The following is a 22,108-nucleotide window of genomic DNA, read 5'->3' as shown; positions in this document are numbered from 1 at the left end:
TATTGACGCATTCCTAATATGTAGGGGCACACATTGGAGATTCCCCTAACCACCACTTAACCTTCCTATAACACTCCTGTCAGAGGCAGCATGATGAACTGCAATACCTGTAGGCTAGGCCCTTTATGTACTTTATCTGTTCTCAGAAATGGGGACATTCACAGGGAGAGCCAGCTTAGGACAGGGAATGAGTCCAGATGATGTTTTAGCGGGAAGAGCATCCTTTGAGATCATCTGCTCATCAGTTTATAGATAAGGAAACAGGTCTGTGCTAACTTTCAAGTCTTGTCCTGATGTCTCAGAGGAGCAGTCCACAGGTAGCTGGAGACATTTAACCACAGCAAAAGTAAGACACTGAGGCATAGATTTTAGAGGTTGTTTTCATAGGAATGCTGTATTTTTATCCAGTTGATCATCCTGCCCTAAAGAAGTAGCCAAAGATGAATACAAGAAGAACATCTCCTTTGCCTGAAGCATGGTAAAAGTTTGGGTGAGGGAGGGATGTCGCCCAGCAGACGTGGCTGATAGCAGCACCCACTGGGTGACTTCAGTATGAGCCACAGTTCTGAACGGGGGGACACAGAGGCTGACCTCTGTTTACAGTAAAGTCTGTTTCCTATAGTTTTTATGAGAATGTATTTTCCTCCTTTGTATGCAGTTTGAGATGAATAGGAACTTCATGTCTTTTAAATATTTTTTTGGCAATAGAGTATTTGTATACCAGTATAAAGTGGGGAATAAGACTCTGGGTAGGAGGGTATCAGAAAGAACTTCCTGGATGAAGCGATGTCTAATGGGAGTTTTAAAGGATAAGCAGAAGTTTAATAGATTAATAGGGAGAAAGTAGAGTGTTCTAGGCAAAGGGACATGAAGATTATAGAGATGAAAAATACATAAAAAACCACATGGAGATGTATAGATGAGAAAACATGGAGAAGAAATACAAGTAGTTCTGGTATGACTGGCGTGTTAGATGAAAGATTGGGAGTGGCTGGAGAGGAGAGTTTCAGGGGATGAGAGGATGATACCAGAGGCAGAGAGTTTGCAAGCACAGGCAAGAAATTATGTGTGCCTGAAGTAAGAATGACATTGAGTAGGAGGAAGGAGAGGAGGAGTGGATAAAAGAAAGACTGAGAGAAAGAATTAACTGGTTCAGCGACCTGTTGAATGTAGGAGTAAAGAAGAAGCAGTCACAGATGACTCCTGAGGTTCCAGGTTGGATGATGGGGCGGATGGTGGTGCCATTCACCAAGACCTGAAATACTGGCAGGGAAGCAGGTTTGGGTATATGACTTTGAGATGTCTGGGGGACCGGCAGGTGTGCATCCAGTTGGATCTGTGAGTCGGAGGTTCTTCAGCAAACTGATGGTAGTTGAAGTCTCAGTTATAGACATTTCACCAGGCTGACTACGTAGATCAAGAATGGAGGATACTGTCTTTTAGGGTAGAGGATCTCAAACAGGAGGCCACGAGGGAAGTATGGAAGAGATGTGGGAAGAAACTGAGGAGAGGATAGGTGAGAACAAAGAGAGAGTTTGGGAGAGCCAACAGCATCGCTACTGAAGAAGGGTCAGTATTTAATGCCTTACGTGATTTGTTATTATATGCATCTTTGTCTTACGTGATTTGTTATTATATGCATACTAGTCTTTTCAGTTAAATCCCAGGTTCCTTAAGAACAGGGACTGAATGTTGTATTTCTAAAGCATCTAAACTGGTGCTGATCATATGGTGGTGCTCTACATATTTTTTGGTCAACTGGTCAGCCTTATTCTACCTCCATATTAAATTCTACAAAGACGTCAGATACGTTTGGGCATTATCTCCTTACCTTTAATCTTTGTCATCAATAAGTGTGCCCGTTGTTTTTTGGGTTTTTTTAAAAAATAAATTTATTAATTTATCTTTGGCTGTGTTGGGGCTTCGTTGCTAGTTGCGGCGAGTGGGGGCCACTCTTCATTGTGGTGGGCAGGATTCTCATTGTGGTGGTTTCTCTTGTTGCAGAGCACAGGCTCTAGGCGTGCGGGCTTCAGTAGTTGTGGTGCGCGGGCTCAGTAGTTGTGGTGCGCGGGCTCAGTAGTTGTGGCTCACGGGCTCTAGAGCACAGGCTCAGTAGTTGTGGCGCACGGGCTTAGTTGCTCAGCGGCATGTGGGATCTTCCTGGACCACGGCTCGAACCTGTGTCCCCTGCGTTGGCAGGCGGATTCTTAACCATTGCGCCACCAGGGAAGCCCGAGTGTGCCCATTGTTATGAAAGTCTTTCTGCTACCAGCAGACCCAGCATGCTGCCCATGAACTCACAGGCAGACGACCTGAGATTTTAGTTTTTAAAAAGTTCACCTGGCACACCTGATTCAGGGTGGGGCCCAACCATCTACCTGCCCACAGTGTGGATTGCCAGGAGGCAAAGTTCTAGCAGTCAATTATTGACTTTCATGCAAGTGGAATTAGTTATATAAACTTAAGGTGTTTGGCTTTACGTCCGCTAAAATTACATCAGGAAACTGGAGCGTTATATAGGAAAAAGAAGATGGGTACAGTAAAACATTTGTGTGATTTTGACACCTACGCATTAATTGTACACCAGTTATCAACCATCTCTTGTTATCAATGTCATAAAGAAAAGAAATGCCTCAGCCTATATCTATACCTGGCTGTGAGGTTCCCCACTGGGAAAGTGTGGGTGCCCTAGTCTCTGTGTAGAGAGGTGGTAGAGAAGGTGGAAGGTTCATTTAGAAATTAAGGACCCCTCTTTCTGCTAAGTAGTAATGAGTAGTTTCTTGTGTTTAATATCTCTTGCTGATAGCACAAAGGATACATTTCATTCTCTCCCCAGCCTAGTGCAAAAGTGGAACAGATCATATTTTTCTATTTTGAGTATAAAATTAAGTGCACAGGGAAAAAAAAAAAGCACCTACAGCCACATAACCAGCATTTCCTCAAAAATTGGATCTTGCTCTACTGAGCTCTACCCCAGAGCTTTCTACTATGTATTTTAGGAAAAAAACGTCACTTCCCTCACTGCTCAAAGAGAGACATAAAAGAGATTTTACTTTAGGAAGAGTTGAGCCATTTCCTTGCCCTGTCACTTAACCTCTATGGAAAAGGAAGAAATAGTACACTGGGGACTAAAAGGAAAAATGATGACTTAACAGTAAGATAGCAAAATAATACTCCTTTTCTGAAACCTGGTGAAAAGAACCAAGACAAACAAAAATATAAGAGGAAATTTCATCAACTGAAATTTGAAAATGGCCCCAATCTTAAACTATGTGAATTCCAAGTGCTGTCTGCCAGCTAAAGATCAATTTGAATTGAAAAAAAATGACATGAGGTATATACAACTCCCAGGGTTAGGAAAAACAATAGTGGAGGCTCAAAAGGACTCCACAACTGGGAGAGATGGGCTGGAGACCACCCATCTAGAAAGCATGCACTTTGGAAAATCTCCTTTTCCTGCTCTTCTCCAATTTCTGATGGGGTTAAGGTCTGGGGTGAGGATGGTTGGCTGGAGAAGATGAGAAGCCATCTTAGGAGCCAGATTTGTAGCCAAGGGCCAACAGCACCAAACAAAGGCCATTTTGTAGAGAAAAATATTTGCTGAACCACCAAACAAAAATTCTGCAAACCATGGGGCTTTATTTGATGTCTTGTCAGAGTGACCAGCCCACTCCCATATGAGGAAATAAACCAAAATCTTAGCATCAGGACAAAGCACAGCCCAAGCCTCCACACACAAACATACATACAGATTGAGAGGCATTGGCCCCAAAAAACAGAGGGCATAGAGACGACATTTCCCAGCTGCAGCTGTCCACAGCCAGCCCCAGATCCTCGTAGGCAGCTGAACTTTTGAACTAATAATTGAAACCTCTACAACATCTAATTCTCTAAAGCTTAATTTCTAAGGGAAGAATTTGAGTAGTATCCAGGTAAATACAGAAGAATAGGGAGATTCTACCCATTCTGCTTTTGGGCAAATGAGTCTAGACCAGTGGCTTTCAACTGAGTGCCGTTTTACCCCTCTTCATCCCAGGAGACATTTGGCAATGTCTGAGGACATTTTGGGTTATCACACCAGTGTGGCTCTACTGGCATCTAGTGGACAGAGGCCAGGGATGCTGTTAAACATTCTACAATGCACAGGACGCCCACCCCCCCACCCCGCCCCAGTAAAGAATTATCTAGTCCAAAGTGTCAATAGTGCCAAGGGGGAGAAAGCCGGGAGATAAACTCCATTGAAAGACCAATTAACAAGCAAACAAACAAAAAATTCAACGTGCAACCCATTCAGATTCTGTGGGGAAAAGTAGAGGGATTAAATATAATATTCAAGTGAAGACTTAGATTAGGAAATACAAGAAGAGTTTGAACAACTGATTTATACCTTCAAGAAAGTTGACTAAAATGTTCATTGTGAAACCAGAAATGAAAGATGAGGTCCTAGATTAAAGTGACAAAGAAGTCACAAGAGGTGTGGATTAAACTGCAGAAGTGTGCCGTTTCACAAAGCACTTACAGTGCCCTAGAAGCTGCAAAAAGCAGAATCAGAGTTACAGAAAAAGCAAATCAGTGAGGAAGAAGGACAGGCTTGAAAGACCTCGCCAAAGTAGAAGAAGAAAATAGAAATGAACATAATCAGGGTGGAGATAAGGGATACAGAAGAGACGCAGGAGGGATCCTCCACAGATTCATTCTGTTGGGAATATTGGGAACATTTGCTGGTGTTTCCAGCAAAGATCATGAAACAAATTGAACACAGGCAAGAGTCAAAGATAAAATAGAAAATGTTTTTTAAATGAAAGGAAATGAATAAAAATTGACAAATAATGATCTGGATGAACTTCAAGATGAATTCCAAGGATGAAGAATTCCCTACAGATAAATTAACCAAAAATTAAGTTGGTCATACATACTTGGTTTTTTAACTTTTTTTTTTTTTTTTTTTTTTTTACCATTTAAGATATACTTTTTAAAAACATTCTCTTAGGGACTTCCCTGGTGGTCCAGTGGGTAAGACTCCGAGCTCCCACTGCAGGGGCCCGGGTTCAATCCCTCGTTGGGAAGCTAGATCCCACATGCTGCTGCAGCTAAGACCTGGCGCAGCCTAAATAAATAAATAAATATTTTTTTAAAAATAAAAACATTTAAAAAACATTTTTAATGTTTAATTTTTTAAAAACATTCTGTTAATTGAAACACATATAGGAAGGTATATAAATTGTAAGCATACCTCGGAGATATTGTGGGTTCGGTTCCAGACCATTGCAATAAAGTGAATATCACATTAAAGCCAGTCCCATGGAATTTTTGGTTTCCCAGTGCATGTAAAAGTTATGTTTGCACTATACTGTAGTCTGTTAGGGGTATAATAGCACTATATCTTAAAAAAAAAAAACAACAACCTTAATTTAAATACTTTATTGCTAAAAAGTGCTATCATCTGAGCCTTCAGTGAGTTGTAATCTTTTTGCAATAGTAACATCAAAGATTGCAGATTACCATAACAAATATAATAATAATGAAAAAGTTTGAAATATTGTGAGAATTACCAAAACGTGACACAGAGACATGAAGGAAAGCAAATGCTGTTGGAAAAATTGCACTGATAGACTTGCTTATCGCAGGTTTGTCAGAAACCTTCAATTTGTAAAAAACACAGTATCTGCAAAGCACAATAAAATGAGGTATGCCTGTACAGTTTTACAAAAAGCATGTACTTGTGTAACCACATCTAGATCCAGAAACAGAACTTTACCATCACATCAGAAACCTCCATATGCCCCCACCCAGTCACTTACACCTGACTCCCTAAAGCAAACTATGGCCTGCAGACCAAGTCTGGCTAACATCTGTGAACTAAAAACAAGTTTTTATGTTTTTAAATTGTTTTTAAAAATCAAAAGAAGAATAGTATTTCATGACTCATGAAAATTATATGATGTTCAGATTTCCATGTCCATGAAGTTTTAGTGAAACACAACCACCCTCATTTGTTTACGTACTGTCTATGGCTGCTTTTGCTCTACATTAGCAAAGATGAATAGTTGCCACAGACACTGCATTCCCTGCAAAGCCTTAAATGTTTGTCATCTGGCCCTTAACATAAAAAGTCTACTGACTCCTGTCCTAAGGTAAGTACTATTCTAATTTCCAACCACGTTGATCAGTTTTGGCTGTTCTTGAACTTCACATGTATGTATTTTATTTTCTGGCTTCTTTTGTTCAATGTTGTATTTGTGAGGTTCATCTGTGTTGTGTAGCAATATTTGTAGTTCATGCATTCTCATTGCTGTATAGTATTCCATTTTATAATATGAATATACCACCATTTATCCATTAGATTGTTGATGGTCTTTTGGATTGTTTCCGGTTTGGGGTTATTATGAATCATGCTGCTATAAGACATTCTTATATACATCCCTTGGTACATGTATGTACACACTTATATACTTCTATTGGGTGTATACCTAGGACTGAAATTGTATGTGTTCAGCTTCAGTAGGTACTGCCCGTTTTCCAAAGTGGTTGTAGCCATTTAAACTCCCACCAGCAGTACTCCACATCTAAACCGGCAAATGATATCAAAAGGCTTTCTGCCATTGTGGTAGGTATATCATCACATCTCATTGTGGCTTTAATTTGCCTTTCCCTGATGACTAATATATGTCCTCTTTTGTAGAGTTCAAGCCATTTGCCCATTTCTCTGTTGTGTTTCTGTCTTTTTCTTATTGATCAGTAATGTGAGTTCTTTGTTGGATATGTGAATTGCAGTTCTCGGGATATTGAGATAAAATGTTTGGCTTAAGAATTCTATGCCCAATAAAGTTGCCATTCATGTGTAAAGGCTTCATGAAAACATTTCCAAATATATTAGAACTTAAATTTTCTGGAGATGAATCAAATAAGTAACAGATCGGGGAAGCTGTACTGTGAAGGGGCTGGCAGTGAACGCTAAATGTATTATTTTTCTGAAACAAAAGGTAATGTATTTATTTATACTATAGTTGAACTTTGTTGTATATTAAATATCTCTTTTATAATGGGGGGTGAAATATGTTCACAAGGATACCAACAAAAAGCAGGAGGTAAAGTGAAGGAAGAGGTGTGAGAAATTGTATAAGGGTGCTGACTTCTTTCTCTCCCACAGTACCATTAGCATTACTAAAAGCATACTATAGATTGGTGGGGCAGGGGGAAGTAAAAGAAAATACAAAATCTATTTAAAAAGATAGGAAAGAAAACAAGGAAGCATAAACATGGAAAACATAAAATGACAGAAGACCATGCATATGTTACAGTAATAAATATAAATAGGGTAAACTCATCTACTGGATTTGATTAATAACACTAGACAGCACTAAGAATGTTAATAAACCTCATTTTACTATGGGAAAACAGAAGCATATATTTGTCACTGATTGAGAGCATATACTATATTCTATAGAACCTTACCCCAACCTTGCAAAGTATTGTCACCTGTCTGGCACTGTAACTAACTACAAGCCCATTGCCACACTAAAGATATATATATAAAACGAGGATATATATATAATGATATATATCCTCATATATATGTAAGTATATATACAAATTAGGAGAATTAAATTTGGGAATGTCTGCTAGTTTTATAACTAAGCATATTAGGCTGTAAGTCCAGTTTCTTCCCATAGAATATCATCTCCCCCATACAGACATGTAATCAAGGAAAGGGAAATGCATATAAATGTGTATATATATGTGTTTTATATATATATATATATATATATATATATATATATATATAATCAGGGAAAGGGATGTAATCAAGAGAAACAAGACTTCTAAACAACTACTTGGGATGCCTTGTAAACTGCAAAGGGGAGAGAATGACTTTGGTTTTGCTTGGCACTTGGAGCTGTGTCTACCCTTTGTGTGTTAGTGGCCTTCCCAGAGGAACTTGACCATCTATTATAATTTTCAGGTTAGCTTGGTTTTGGAGCTTCATATCTTTTCCCCTAGCTGCTGGGATAGAGTTGCCAAGATTTTCTTCTGAAAATCTCCTTTCTCTGCCTTTAACTGTAAATTTTGAGTTTTTCTGATTTGGGACAGAAGGTACTCACCAAAAACTACATTATATTCTAGTTCCAGTGTGACACCCTACAGTCAATCCATTACTTTGACTTTTCTCCAGACAGTAGAAACTGGAAAAGAGCCCAGAAGTTCTGGCATATTCCTATGTTCTATTTTCCATATAGGCTGTAGTATTCTAGCACCTGTAAAGAGCTTTCAGACCACTACTTCCAACACCTATATTCTTACGTTCTCTCTCCCTGCCTAAACCTTGGTCTCTTTCCCTCCCCCACTTCACATACATCCTTCTATAATCCTCTCTGTCTTATGGTTCAAAATAGTGCATATTTGGGGCAAGTAATTTTTAATCATTTAGTTGAAAAGGATGAAAACATTTAAGCATGGATAGGTTGAGGACTGTGCTAGGTACCTTACATATCATCTAATCCTCAACAGATCTAAAATATAGAAACATTACTTTCACTGCTCTAAAGCTCATAAGGGCTGTGTAACTTGGTCACAATCATACAATTTGTTTGGCAGAGCCTAGACAGCAGCTACATACTGAGTTCATATTATACACCAAATACTGCACTTGGCCCTTTATGTATTTTACATAAGAAGGTGTGAGGATTAGAGAGGCTGGGAAGATAACTCATCACAGTTGCCCAGGTCTCTGTAAAATCTGTGTTCATTCTGCTGTGACATGGTTACAATAAACATGTGATACATGCTCTGATATTTTTGTTGTATGAAAGGTGCTCTGGGAGTCCAGAGGGAAAAGGAGAAGTCCAGTAGGGTTTCACAGAAAAGGTGGCATTTAAACTAGGCCTTACGACATGAGTTTTTCCAAAGAAGGAAAGAAATGAAGGCACTGTGGTCAATGAGAAAAGGTGTTTCAAGACACAGGAGTATTGCATGGTTGTGTAAAAGGAGCTGTGGTAGCTGTCGCAGGATGCAAGGCTGGGCAGTGTGCAGAGATGGCTCCTCGGGGGCCTTATGGACTGTATTCTGGAATTGGGGTTCTGTCTTCTGTCTAGCATGGAGCCATCAGTGGGAACTGATCTGATCAGATTTCTGTTTTGGAAGTATAACTGGTGGTATTAGGTAGGATGACCTCAGAGGGCTGAGACCAGTTAGGAGACCATGACAGTAATACAAGGGGGGGATGAAGAATCTCCATAAGCAGAAACCATAAGTGATAGACAACTTGCATCAGTTCATCTACTGGGCTGCACATACCATTGCCAACGTTTTGTTTGTTTGTTTGTTTGTTTTAAACCAGGAATACAACTGAACTCATTTTCACAACATTGGTCTTACTCTTACCCTTATTCTTAGTGTGGGTAATGACATATACACCTTTATGCTTGCATATGTGTGTGTATACACTAATGTACATGTGATTGTGTGTGTATACTAACTGTAGCATATTACACATGCTGTACTGAAATTTGCTTGTTTCCCCACTTAAAATATCTTGGAGGTTATTTTTTGATCAGTAAATCTGAAGCTGCCTAACTCCTTTTGATAGCTGCTTAGTATTTCATTATATGGATGTGCTATAATGTATTTATAATACATAATGTATTATGGACATTTAAGTTTCTGATATTTTGCCATTAAAAATGATGCAGTGAGGGACTTCCCTGGTGGCACAGTGGTTAAGAATCCGCCTGCCAATGCAGGGGACACGGGTTTGAGCCCTGGTCCAGGAAGATCCCACATGCCGAGGAGCAACTAAGCCCACGAGCCACAACTACTGAGCCCGCGTGCCACAACTACTGAATCCCGCGCGCCTAGCGCCCGTGCTCCACAACAAAGAGAAGCCACCGCAATGAGAAGCCCGCACACCGTAACAAAGAGTAGCCCCCGCTCGACGCAACTAGAGAAAGCCCGCGCACAACAATGAAGACCCAACAAAGCCAAAAATAAATAAATAAATTTATTTAAAAAAAGATGCAGTGAGTATTCTTGTATATACAATATCACTTTGTACATATGCAAGTATATCCAGATTCCTAAAAGTAAATTCTTAGAAGAATTTGACATTCTTTGAAATTACTGAGTCAAACAGATTGGGCATTTGTAATTTTAGTGTATTGCTAAATTACTTTCCATACTGCCTGTTTTCCTGTACCCTCACCAACAGGAGGAGTTATCAGACTTTGATGGTGACTCATCTGAAAGGTAAAACTGGTACTTTATTGTATCTTTACATATGTTTGACCCATTTTCATTCCCTTTCAAAGAACCAATTTTATCTTTTTTTCATTTATCTCTTGTATTATTGACCTTATTTAGCTGTAGGAGTTCTTGATCTGTTAAAGAAAGTAGTGTTTGTCTGGTGTGAGTTCCAGATATTTCTCCCCAGTATTTGTCTTTTGGCTTGACTTTTGGTAGTTATTACTATAAATTTTTCTTTAGTTACATTTATCAGAGTTTTTGGTTTGTGTGTGTTGGCTTCAGAATTTCATGTTATACTTAGAGAAGACCTTCCCACTTCTATGATTATTCTTAAAAACTCATCCATTGTTTTTCTTCTAGAACTTGTATAATTTAATTTTTTGTATTTAAATCTTTCAACCACTTGGAATGTATTTTGGGGTAAGTTATTAAGTGTGGAGCAAAATTTTTTCCTCAGTTGTTCCAACACCATGCATTGAAAAATTAATCTTTCCCCATTGACTGGAAATGCTATAAGGTATCTTCTTATATATGGGTCTTATCTACCCAGCTAGACCATACACTTTTTAAAGCCCCAATTAGTTTTGTCCTGCTCTTTTTCCCCATAAAACTGAGCATGATGTTCTGCATAGAACAGATATGACATTAATTTTTTACCTTTTAAAAATTGTGAATTCCGTATATAGGCAAGTACACAAAGCATTCATGTACAGTTTAATGAAAATTTATAAAATGAACACCTGTGTAACCATCACCTAAATCAAAAAGTAGGCCCTTTCCAGTTCCCCAGAAGTCCCCTGTATACCTTTCCCAATCACATTCCTCTCCCATCCCCCAGAGGCGACCACTCTCTTGACTTGTGACAATGATTTCCTTGTATTTCTTTAAGATTGAGCTGTATGAAATTGCCATTTTTGTAGGCAAAAAATCATTTTTTTAATATTTTATATTTCAATTTAGTAATTTTACCCCCTATGTATGGATCGCTAAACAGTATAGTTTGGTTGAACCTGGTTTTGAATATTATTTAGATATAATCTTACTGTATCCTGTGCTGTGCTTCTTTCACTAACTATGGTGGTGTAGTATTCAACCATGTTGTTGCAGTTTGTCAATTCTCATTGCTGGATATATGCCATTATATGATTCTACTGTGTTTTATTTATTCCACTGTTGCTGGATTATGGGTTGTTTCCCATTTTGACTACTGCAAATATGTTGCTGTGAAAATCCTTGTACATTTTTTGATGCATGTGGCCAAGATTTCCTCTAGGACAGGATCAGCAAATTAGGATCCCCTGCATAGTTTCTTGTTTTTGCTTGTTCGTTTTATTAACTTTTTACTATGAAATAATTTTACATTTATAGAGGAGTTGCAGAATTGGTACAGAGAGTCCCTGCATGCCCTTTATCCAGCATCCCGTAATATAAACGTCTTACATGATTATGGTGCATTTAAAACAAAGACATTAATGTTGGCACAATACTATTAACTATAGACTCTTTGGATTTCGTCAGTTTTTCCACTAAGGTCCTTTTTCTGTTATAGGACCCATTGCAGGATAACACATCGCATTTAGTTGTATATCTCCCTAGACATGAAACAAATTTACCCACTGTAGTACAGTATTTGTGTGAAGTTCTTTTTGTTTGTAGCCTTATGCTATCCAGTCAATATTGTATTTTCCAGAGTTACTATTACATAGTCTTTTGAGTCATTTCTTTCACTTAGAAAAATTCATTTAAAAATCATCCATGTTGTTGTATGAATCAGTAGTTTGTTTTTTTTAATTGTGGTGAACTTCACATAACATAAAATTTATTTTTAACATCTTTATTGTAGTATAATTGCTTTACAATGTTGTCTTAGTTTCTGCTCTATAACAAAGTGAATCAGCTATATGTATACATATATCCCCATATCCCCCACCTCTTGCGCCTCCCTCCCACCCTCCCTATCCCACTCCTCTAGGTGGTCACAAAGCACCGAGCTGATCTCCCTGTGCTATGCGGCTGCTTCCCACGAGCTAGCTATTTTACATTTGGTAGTGTATATATGTTCATGCCATTCTCTCACTTCGTCCCAGCTTACCCTTCCCCTCCTCGTGTCCTCAAGTCCATTCTCTATGTCTGCGTCTTTATTCCTGTCCTGCCCCTAGGTTCATCAGAACGATTTTCGTCTTAGATTCCATATATATGTGTTAGCATACGGTATTTGTTTTTCTCTTTCTGACTTACTTCACTCTGTATGACAGACTCTAGGTCCATCCACCTCACTACAAATAACTCAATTTTGTTTCATTTTATGGCTGAGTAATATTCCATTGTATATATGTGCCACATCTTCTTTATCCATTCATCTGTGGATGGACACTTAAGTTGCTTCCATGTCCTGGCTATTGTAAATAGTGCTGCAATCAAAATTGTGGTACATGACTCTTTGAATTATGGTTTTCTCAGGGTATGTGCTCAGTAGTGGGATTGCTGGGTCATATGCTAGTTCTATTTTTAGTTTTTTAAGGAACCTCCATACTGTTCTCCATAGTGGCTGTATCAATTTACATTCCCACCAACAATGCAAGAGGGTTCCCTTTTCTCCACACCCTCTCCAGCAATTATTGTTTGTAGATTTTTTTTTATTGTCCTACTTTATATTATGACACAAAAAGAATAATTTATGTTAGAACCACGTCACATTAACCCTGTCTTCTTCTATTAGTCTGGGGGTTTTTTTGTTTCTTTTTTCACACACACACACTGTATTTTATTTTTACAAGAGATAAATAGACTGACACCAAGCATTGTAAATGGATGACCACAACAAAAGCAACAATGATTGCAATTACCAAACACGAAACACACTCATGCTATGTCATAATATTGACATTCAGTCCAGTAATCCTCCACTGTAACAGCTCCTTTACTTTGCAGTGAAAATTGATTTGTATATTCTTTGCCTCTGAGTCCTTGTGGGATTTTTTTTTTTAATTTTTTAAATTCAAACAGAAAGTCACACAAATTATAATCATCCTCATCAGCACACTCAGTCCCATGTAATTAATTTTTTTTCTTCATCTTGGTCTTTTATTGGCACTTTTATGAGTTCATCAGTTTTTCATTAGAGTTCTGAAAATGCTTATTCATTCAGTTCAGCAGTACCGTCAGTTACCAGAAACCTGTACTTGTCAGAGTCTTTTCCATGAATTCCTTGAAGAGGAAACCCTTTTATAGGAACATATTTGCAAAAGCATCACAGTACACCCAGAACTGTCTGTAAATGACAAAAGACTTAAAAATGACCACAGTTAAAGATTTGATGAAACTTCATAATAATGCAATTGACAAGGAAATTTAGTTATTTCTGAGATATACATTTTAAAGTAATAACTAGAATTATGACTTATAACATTATACCAGAACATATAAGATTTTTAGAAATTTCATGTAATGTCTGAAACATTTATATTAACATATTTCCATACAAATAACCCAATGAAAGTTTAGTATTTGTTGTTTTGTTTGTTTGTTTTTTATACTGCAGGTTCTTATTAGTCATCAATTTTATACACATCAGTGTATACATGTCAATCCCAATCGCCCAATTCAGCACACCACCATCCCCACCCCACCGCAGTTTTCCCCCCTTGGTGTCCATATGTCTGTTCTCTACATCTGTGTCTCAACTTCTGCCCTGCAAACCGGCTCATCTGTACCATTTTTCTAGGTTCCACATACATGCCTTAATATACGATATTTGTTTTTCTCTTTCTGACTTACTTCACTCTGTATGACAGTCTCTAGATCCATCCACGTCTCAGCAAATGACTCAATTTCGTTCCTTTTTATGGCTGAGTAATATTCCATTGTATATATATACCACAACTTCTTTAACCATTCGTCTGTCGATGGGCATTTAGGTTGCTTCCATGTCCTGGCTATTGTAAATAGAGCTGCAATGAACATTTTGGTACATGACTCTTTTTGAATTATGGTTTTCTCAGGGTATATGCCTAGTAGTGGGATTGCTGGGTCGTATAGTAGTTCTATTTTTAGTTTTTTAAGGAACCTCCATACTGTTTCCATAGTGGCTGTATCAATTTACATTCCCACCAATAGTGCAAGAGGGTTCCCTTTTCTCCACACCCTCTCCAGCAATTATTGTTTGTAGATTTTTTGATGATGGCCATTCTAACTGGTGTGAGGTGATACCTCATTGTGGTTTGTTTGTTTTTATAAATTTATTTATTTATTTTTGGCTGCATTGGGTCTTGATTGCTGCGCACGGGCTTTCTCTAGTTGTGTCAAGTGGGGGCTACTTGTTGCGGTGCGCGGGCTTCTCATTGCAGTGGCTTCTCTTGTTGCGGAGCACGGGCTCTAGTTGCGCGGGCTTCAGTAGTTGTGGCGCATGGGCTCAGTAGTTGTGGCTTGCGGGCTCTAGGGCACACGGGCTTCAGTAGTTGCGGCACACGGGCATAGCCTCTCCGCGACATGTGGGATCTTCCCGGACCGGGGTTTGAACCCATGTCCCCTGCATTGGCAGGCGGATTCTTAACCACTGTGCCACCAGGGAAGTCCCCTGATTGTGGTTTTGATTTGCATTTCTCTAATGATTAGTGATGTTGAGCGTCCTTTCCTGTGTTTGTTGGCAATCTGTATATCTTCTTTGGAGAAATGTCTATTTAGGTCTTCTGACCATTTTTGGATTGAGTTGTTTGTTTTTTTGATATTGAGCTGCATGAGCTGCTTGTATATTTTGGAGATTAATCCTTTGTCAGTCACTTCGTTTGCAAATATTTTCTCCCATTCTGAGGGCTGTCTTTTTGTCTTATTTATGGTTTCCTTTGCTGTGCAAAAGCTTTTAAGTTTCATTAGGTCCCATTTGTTTATTTTTGTTTTTATTTCCAGTTCTCTAGGAGGTGGATCAAAAGGGATCTTGCTGTGATTTATGTCAAGGAGTGTTCTGCCTATGTTTTCCTCTAAGAGTTTTATAGTGTGTGGCCTTACATTTAGGTCTTTAATCCATTTTGAGTTTATTTTTGTGTATGGTGTTAGGGAGTGTTCTAATTTTATTCTTTTACATGTAGCTGTCCAGTTTTCCCAGCACCACTTATTGAAGAGACTGTCTTTTCTCCATTGTATATTCTTGCCTCCTTTATCAAAGATAAGGTGACCATATGTGCATGGGTTTATCTCTGGCCTTTCTATCCTGTTCCATTGATCTATATTTCTGTTTTTGTGCCAGTATCACACTGTCTTGATTACTGTAGCTTTGTAGTATAGTCTGAGGTCAGGGAGCCTGATTCCTCCAGCTCCGTTTTTCTTTCTCCAGGTTGCTTTGCTATTCAGGGTCTTCTGTGTTTCCATACAAATTGTGAAACTTTTTCTTCTAGTTCTGTGAAAAATGCCCTTGGTAGTTTGGTAGGGATTCCGTTGAATCTGTAGATTGCTTTGTGTAGTATAGTCATTTTCACAATGTTGATTCTTCCAATCGAAGAACATGGTATATCTCTCCATCTGTTTGTATCGTCTTTAATTTCTTTCATCAGTGTCTTATAGTTGTCTGTATACAGGTCTTTTGTCTCCTTAGGTAGGTTTATTCCTAGATATTTTATTCTTTTTGTTACAGTGGTAAATGGGAACGTTTCTTTAATTTCTCTTTCAGATTTTTCATCGTTAGTGTATAGGAATGCAAGAGATTTCTGTGCATTAATTTTGTATCCTGCTACTTTACCAAATTCATTGATGAGCTCTAGTAGTTTTCTGGTAGCATCTTTAGGATTCTCTATGTATAGTGTCATATCATCTGCAAACAGTGACAGCTTTACTTCTTCTTTTCCGATTTGGTTTCCTTTTATTTCTTTTTCTTTGATTGCTGTGGCTAAAACTTCCAAAACTATTTTGAATAATAGTGGTGAGAGTGGACAACCTTGTCTTGTTCCTGATCTTAGAAGAAATGGTTTCAGTTTTTCACCATTGAGAACGATGTTGGCTGTGGGTTTGTCATATATGTCCTTTATTATGTTGAGGTAAGTTCCCTCCATGCCTACTTTCTGGAGGGTTTATATCATAAATGGGTGTTGAATTTTGTCAAAAGCTTTTTCTGCATCTGTTGAGATGATTATATGGTTTTTATCCTTCAATTTGTTAATATGGTGTATCACATTGATTTGTGTATACTGAAGAATCCTTGCATTCCTGGGGTAAACCCCACTTGATCATGGTGTATGATCCTTTTAATGTGCTGTTGGATTCTGTTTGCTATAATCTGTTGAGGATTTTTGCATCTATGTTCATCAGTGATACTGGCCTGTAGTTTTCTTTCTTTGTGACATCTTTGTCTGGTTTTGGTATCAGGGTAATGGTGGCCTCGTAGAATGAGTTTGGGAGTGTTCCTCCCTCTGCTGTATTTTGGAAGAGTTTGAGAAAGATAGGTGTTAGCTCTTCTCTAAATGTTTGATAGAGTTCACCTGTGAAGCCATCTAGTCCTGGGCTTTTGTTTGTTGGAAGATTTTTAATCACAGTCTCAATATGTGCTTGTGATTGGTCTGTTTATATTTTCTATTTCTTCCTGGTTCAGTCTCGGAAGGTTGTTCTTTTCTAAGAATTTGTCCATTTCTTCCAGGTTGTCCATTTTATTGGCATATATAGTTGCTTGTAGTAATCTCTCATGATCCTTTGTATTTCTGCAGTGTTAGTTGTTACTTCTCCTTTTTCATTTCTAATTCTATTGATTTGAGTCTTCTCCCTTTTTTTCTTGTTGAGTCTGGCTAATGGTTTATCAATTTTGTTTATCTTCTCCAAGAGCCAGCTTTTAGTTTTATTGATCTTTGCTCTTGTCTCCTTCATTTCTTTTTCGTTTATTTCTGATCTGATCTTTATGATTTCTTTCCTTCTGCTAACTTTGGGGTTTTTTTGTTCTTCTTTCTCTAATTGCTTTAGGGATAAGTTTAGGTTGTTTATGTGAGATTTTGCTTGTTTCTTGAGGTAGGATTGTATTGCTGTAAAGTTCCCTCTTAGAACTGCTTTTGCTGCATCCTATAGGTTTTGGGTCATCGTGTTTTGTGTTTTTTTGTTTTAACATCTTTATTGGATTATAATTGCTTTACAATGGTGTGTTAGTTTCTGCTTTATAACAAAGTGAATCAGCTCTACATATACATATATCCCCATATCTCTTCCCTCTTGCGTCTCCCTCCCTCCCACCCTCCCTATCCCACTCCTCTAGGTGGTCACAAAGCACCGAGCTGATCTCCCTGTGCTATGCGGCTGCTTCCCACGAGCTAGCTATTTTACATTTGGTAGTGTATATATGTTCATGCCATTCTCTCACTTCGTCCCAGCTTACCCTTCCCCTCCCTGTGTCCTCAAGTCCATTCTCTAGTAGGTCTGCATCTTTATTCCTGTCCTGCCCCTGGGTTCTTCAGAACCTTTTTTTTCTTAGATTCCATATATATGTGTTAGCATATGGTACTTGTTTTTCTCTTCTGGGTCGTCGTGTTTTTATTGTCACTTTTTTCTAGGTATTTTTTGATTTCCTCTTTGATTTCTTCAGTGATCTCTTGGTTATTTAGTAGTGTATTGTTTAGCCTCCATGTGTTTTTATTTTTTACAGTTTTTTCCTGTAATTGATATCTAGTGTCATAGTGTTGTGGTTGGAAAAGATACTTGATACAATTTCAATTTTTTTAAATTTACTGAGGCTTGATTGTGACCCAAGGTATGATGTATCCTGGAGAATGTTCCATGAGCACTTGAGAAGAATGTGTATTCTGTTGTTTTTGGATGGAATGTCCTATAAATATCAGATAAGTCCATCTTGTCTAATGTGTCATTTAAAGCTTGTGTTTCCTTATTCATTTTCATTTTGGATGATCTGTCCATTGGTGAAAGTGGGGTGTTAAAAGTCCCCTACTATTATTGTGTTAATGTCGATTTCCCCTTTTATGGCTGTTAGCATTTGCCTTATGTATTGAGGTGCTCCTATGTTTGGTGCATAAACATTTACAATTGTTATATCTTCTTCTTGGATCAATCCCTTGATCATTATATAGTGTCCTTCTTTGTCTCTTGTAATAGTCTTTATTTTAAAGTCTATTTTATCTGATATGAGAATTGCTACTCCAACTTTCTTTTGATTTTCATTTGCATGGAGTATCTTTTTCCATCCCCTCACTTTCAGTCTGTATGCGTCCCTAGGTCTGAAGTGGGTCTCTTGTAGACAGCATATATATGGGTCTTGTTTTTGTATCCATTCAGCCAGTCTGTGTCTTTTGTTGGAGCATTTAATCCATTTACATTTAAGGTAATTATTGATATATATGTTCCTGTTACCATTTTCTTAATTGGTTTGGTTTGTTTTTGTAGGTCTTTTCCTTCTCTTGTGTTTCCTGCCTAGAGAAGTTCCTTTAGCGTTTGTTGTAAAGCTGGTTTGGTGGTGCTGAATTCTCTTAACTTTTGCTTGTCTGTAAGGGTTTTAATTTCTCTGTCAAATCTGAATGAGATCCTTACTGGCTAGAGTAATCTTGGTTGTAGGTTTTTCCCTTTTATCACTTTAAATATGTCCTGCCACTCCCTTCTGGCTTGCAGAGTTTCTGCTGAAAGATCAGTTGTTAACCTTATGGGCATTCCCTTGTATGTTATTTGTTGCTTTTAATATTTTTGCTGGTTTTAATATTTTCCTTTGTATTTAATATTTGTTAGTTTGATTAATATGTGTCTTGGCATGTTTCTCCTTGGATTTATCCTGTATGGGACTCTCTGTGCTTCTTGGACTTGATTGACTATTTCCTTTCCCATACTAGGGAAGTTTTCAACTATAATCGCTTCAAATATTTTCTCAGTCCCTTTCTTTGTCTCTTCTTCTTCTGGGACCCCTATCATTCGAATGTTGGTGCATTTAATGTTGTCCCAGAGGTCTCTGAGATGGTCCTCAATTCTTTTTTCTTTATTCTGCTCTGCGGTAGTTATTTCCACTATTTTATCTTCCAGGTCACTTACCTGTTTTCTGCCTCAGTTATTCTGCTATTGATTCCTTCTAGAGAATTTTAAATTTCATTTATTGTGTTGTTCATCACTGTTTGTTTGCTTTTTAGTTCTCCTAGGTCCTTGTTAAACGTTTCTTGTATTTTCTCCATTCTATTTCCAAGATTTTGGATCATCTTTACTATCATTACTCTGAATTCTTTTTCAGGTAGACTGCCTATTTCCTCTTCATTTGTTTGGTCTGGTGGGTTTTTACCTTGCTCCTTGATCTGCATATTTCTCTGTCTTCTCATTTTTTTTAACTTACTGTGCTTGGGGTCTCCTTTTCGCAGGCTGCAGGTTCGTAGTTCCCGTTGTTTTTGGTGTCTGCCCCCAGTGAGTGAGGTTGGGTCAGTGGCTTGTGTAGGCTTCCTGGTAGAGGGGACTGGTGCCTGTGTTCTGGTGGGTGGGGCTGGATCTTGTCTTTCTGGTGGGCAGGGCTGTGTCTGTTGGTGCGTTTTGTGGTGTCTGTGACCTTAGTATGATTTTAGGCAGCCTCTCTGCTAATGGGTGGGGTTGTGTTCCTCTCTTGCTAGTTGTTTGGCATGGGGTGTCCAGCACTGGAGCTTGCTGGCCGTTGGGTGGAGCTGGGTCTTAGCGTTGAGACGGAGATCTCTGCGAGAGCTCTCACCAATTGATATTACGTGGGACCGGGAGGTCTCTGATGGTCCAGTGTCCTGGACTTGGCGCTCCCACCTCGGCGGCTCAGGCCTAGCACCTGGCTGGAGCACCAAGACCCTGTCAACCACAATGCTCAGAAGAAAAGGGAGAAGAAAAAAGGAAGAAAAATAAATAAATAAAATAATAAAATGAAAAAAATAAATAATAAAAATAAAAGAAGAGAGCAACCAAACCAATAAACAAATCCACCAATGATAACAAGCACTAAAAACTAAACTAAAATAAATATAAAAATCAGAAACAAATCAGTTGCAAACAGCAAACCCCAAGTCTACTGTTGCTCCCAAAGTCCACTGCCTCAATTTTGGGAACATTTGTTGTCTAGTCAGGTATTCCACAGAGACAGGGTTCATCAAGTTGATTGTGGGGATTTAATATGCTGCTCCTTGGGCTGCACGGAGAGATTTCCCTTTCTCTCCTTTGTTCGCACAGCTCCTGGGGTTCAGCTTTGGTTTTGGCCCCACCTCTGTGTGTAGATCACCCTCAGGCATCTGCACAGCTCCTGGGGTTCAGCTTTGGTTTTGGCCCCACCTCTGTGTGTAGATCACCCTCAGGCATCTGTTCCCGCCCGGACAGGAGGGGGTTAAAGCAGCGGCTGATTAGGGCACTCTTGCTCACTCAGGTGGGGGGAGGGAGGGGTACAGTAGTCATAATTGGAATGCACGGCAAGCATTGCAATGGAGAGGCAGAGACCGGTGTGACATTGCAACGGCCTGAGGCGCGCCGTGTGTTCTCCCAGGGAAGTTGTCCCTGTATCTCGGGACCCTGGCAGTGGCGGGCTGCACAGGCTCCCGGGGTGTGTGGATAGTGACCTGTGCTTGCACACAGGATTCTTAGTGGCGGCAGCAGCAGCGTTAGTGTTTCATGCCCGTCTCTGGGGTCAGAGCCAATAGCCATGGCTCGTGCCCATCTCTGGAGCTTGCTTAGGCAGTGCTCTGCCTTTCTGTGGGCACACTGGGGAGGAATGCTGTCTCCTCGCGCACCCCGAAAGAATGGTCTCTTGCCTCTTCAGCAGGTCCAGACTTTTCCCCAACTCCCTCCCAGCTAGCTGTGGCGCACTAGGCCCCTTCAGGCTGTGTTCACACAGCCAACCCCAGTCCTCTCGCTGGGATCTGACCTCCAAAGCCCGAGCCTCAGCTCCCAGCCCCCGCCCGCCCCTGCGGGTGAGCAGACAAGCCTCTCAGGCTGGTGAGTGCTGGTCAGCACCGCTCCTCTCTGCGGGAATCTCTCCGCTTTGCCCTCTGCACCCCTGTGGCTGCACTCTCTTCCGTGGCTCCGAAGCTTCCCTCCGCCCACCCCCCGTCTCCTCCAGTGAAGGGGCTTCCTAGTGTGTGGAAACCTTTCCTCCTTCCCAGCTCCCTCCCAGAGGTGCACGTCCCGTCCCTATTCTTTGTCTCTGTTTTTTCTTTTTTCTTTTGCCCTACCCAGGTACGTGGGGAGTTTCTTGCCTTTTGGGAAGTCTGAGGTCTTCTGCCAGCGTTCAGTAGGTGTTCTGTAGGAGTTGTTCCACATGTAGATGTATTTTTGATGTATTTATCGGGAGGAAAGTGATCTCCATGTCTTACTCCTCTGCCATCTTGAAGGTCCCCCCCCAAATTAATCATTTTAAAGTGTACAATTCACTGACATTTAGTACATTCACAATATTGTGAAATAATCACCTCTGTCTAGTTCCAAAACACTTTCATCATTCTAAAATAAAATCCTATACCCATTAAGTAGTAACTCTCCATTCCTCCCTCCTCCCAGCCTCTGGCAACCGTCATTCTGCTTTCTGTCTCTATGGATTTACCTATCCTGGATTATTTCATATGAATGGAATCATGCGATATATGTGCTATTTTGTGTCTGACTTTTTCACTTATTGTAATGTTTTTGAAGGTTCGTCCACATTGTAGCATGTATCAGTACTTCATTCCTTTCTCTTTTTTTAATTGTGGTAAAACATACATAATATAAAATTTGCCATTTTAACCATTATTTAGTGTATAGTTTAGTGGCATTAATTACATTCACAATATTGTGCAACCATCACCACTATCTATTTCTAAAACTGTTTCAACACTAAACAGAAACTCTATTAAGTAATAAGTCCCCATTCCCCACTCCTCCCAGCTGTTGGTAACCTCTAATCTAATTTTTACCTCTATGAATTTACCTATTCTAG

At 39.3% G+C, this 22,108-nt stretch overlaps 1 protein-coding gene across 8 annotated transcripts in view; it reads left to right on the top strand.

Moving 5' to 3' along the window:
* The window catches only part of TET3 (tet methylcytosine dioxygenase 3), a 115,156-nt gene that overhangs the window by 59,300 nt on the left and 33,748 nt on the right, over nucleotides 1-22,108 (top strand). The window lies entirely within an intron of this gene.

Source organism: Balaenoptera acutorostrata, chromosome 12 (genome assembly GCF_949987535.1).
Source record: "Balaenoptera acutorostrata chromosome 12, mBalAcu1.1, whole genome shotgun sequence".
Lineage (NCBI taxonomy): Eukaryota > Metazoa > Chordata > Mammalia > Artiodactyla > Balaenopteridae > Balaenoptera > Balaenoptera acutorostrata.
The sequence above is the reverse complement of the archived record's forward strand: the minus strand, read 5'-3'. Positions and strand labels throughout refer to the sequence as shown.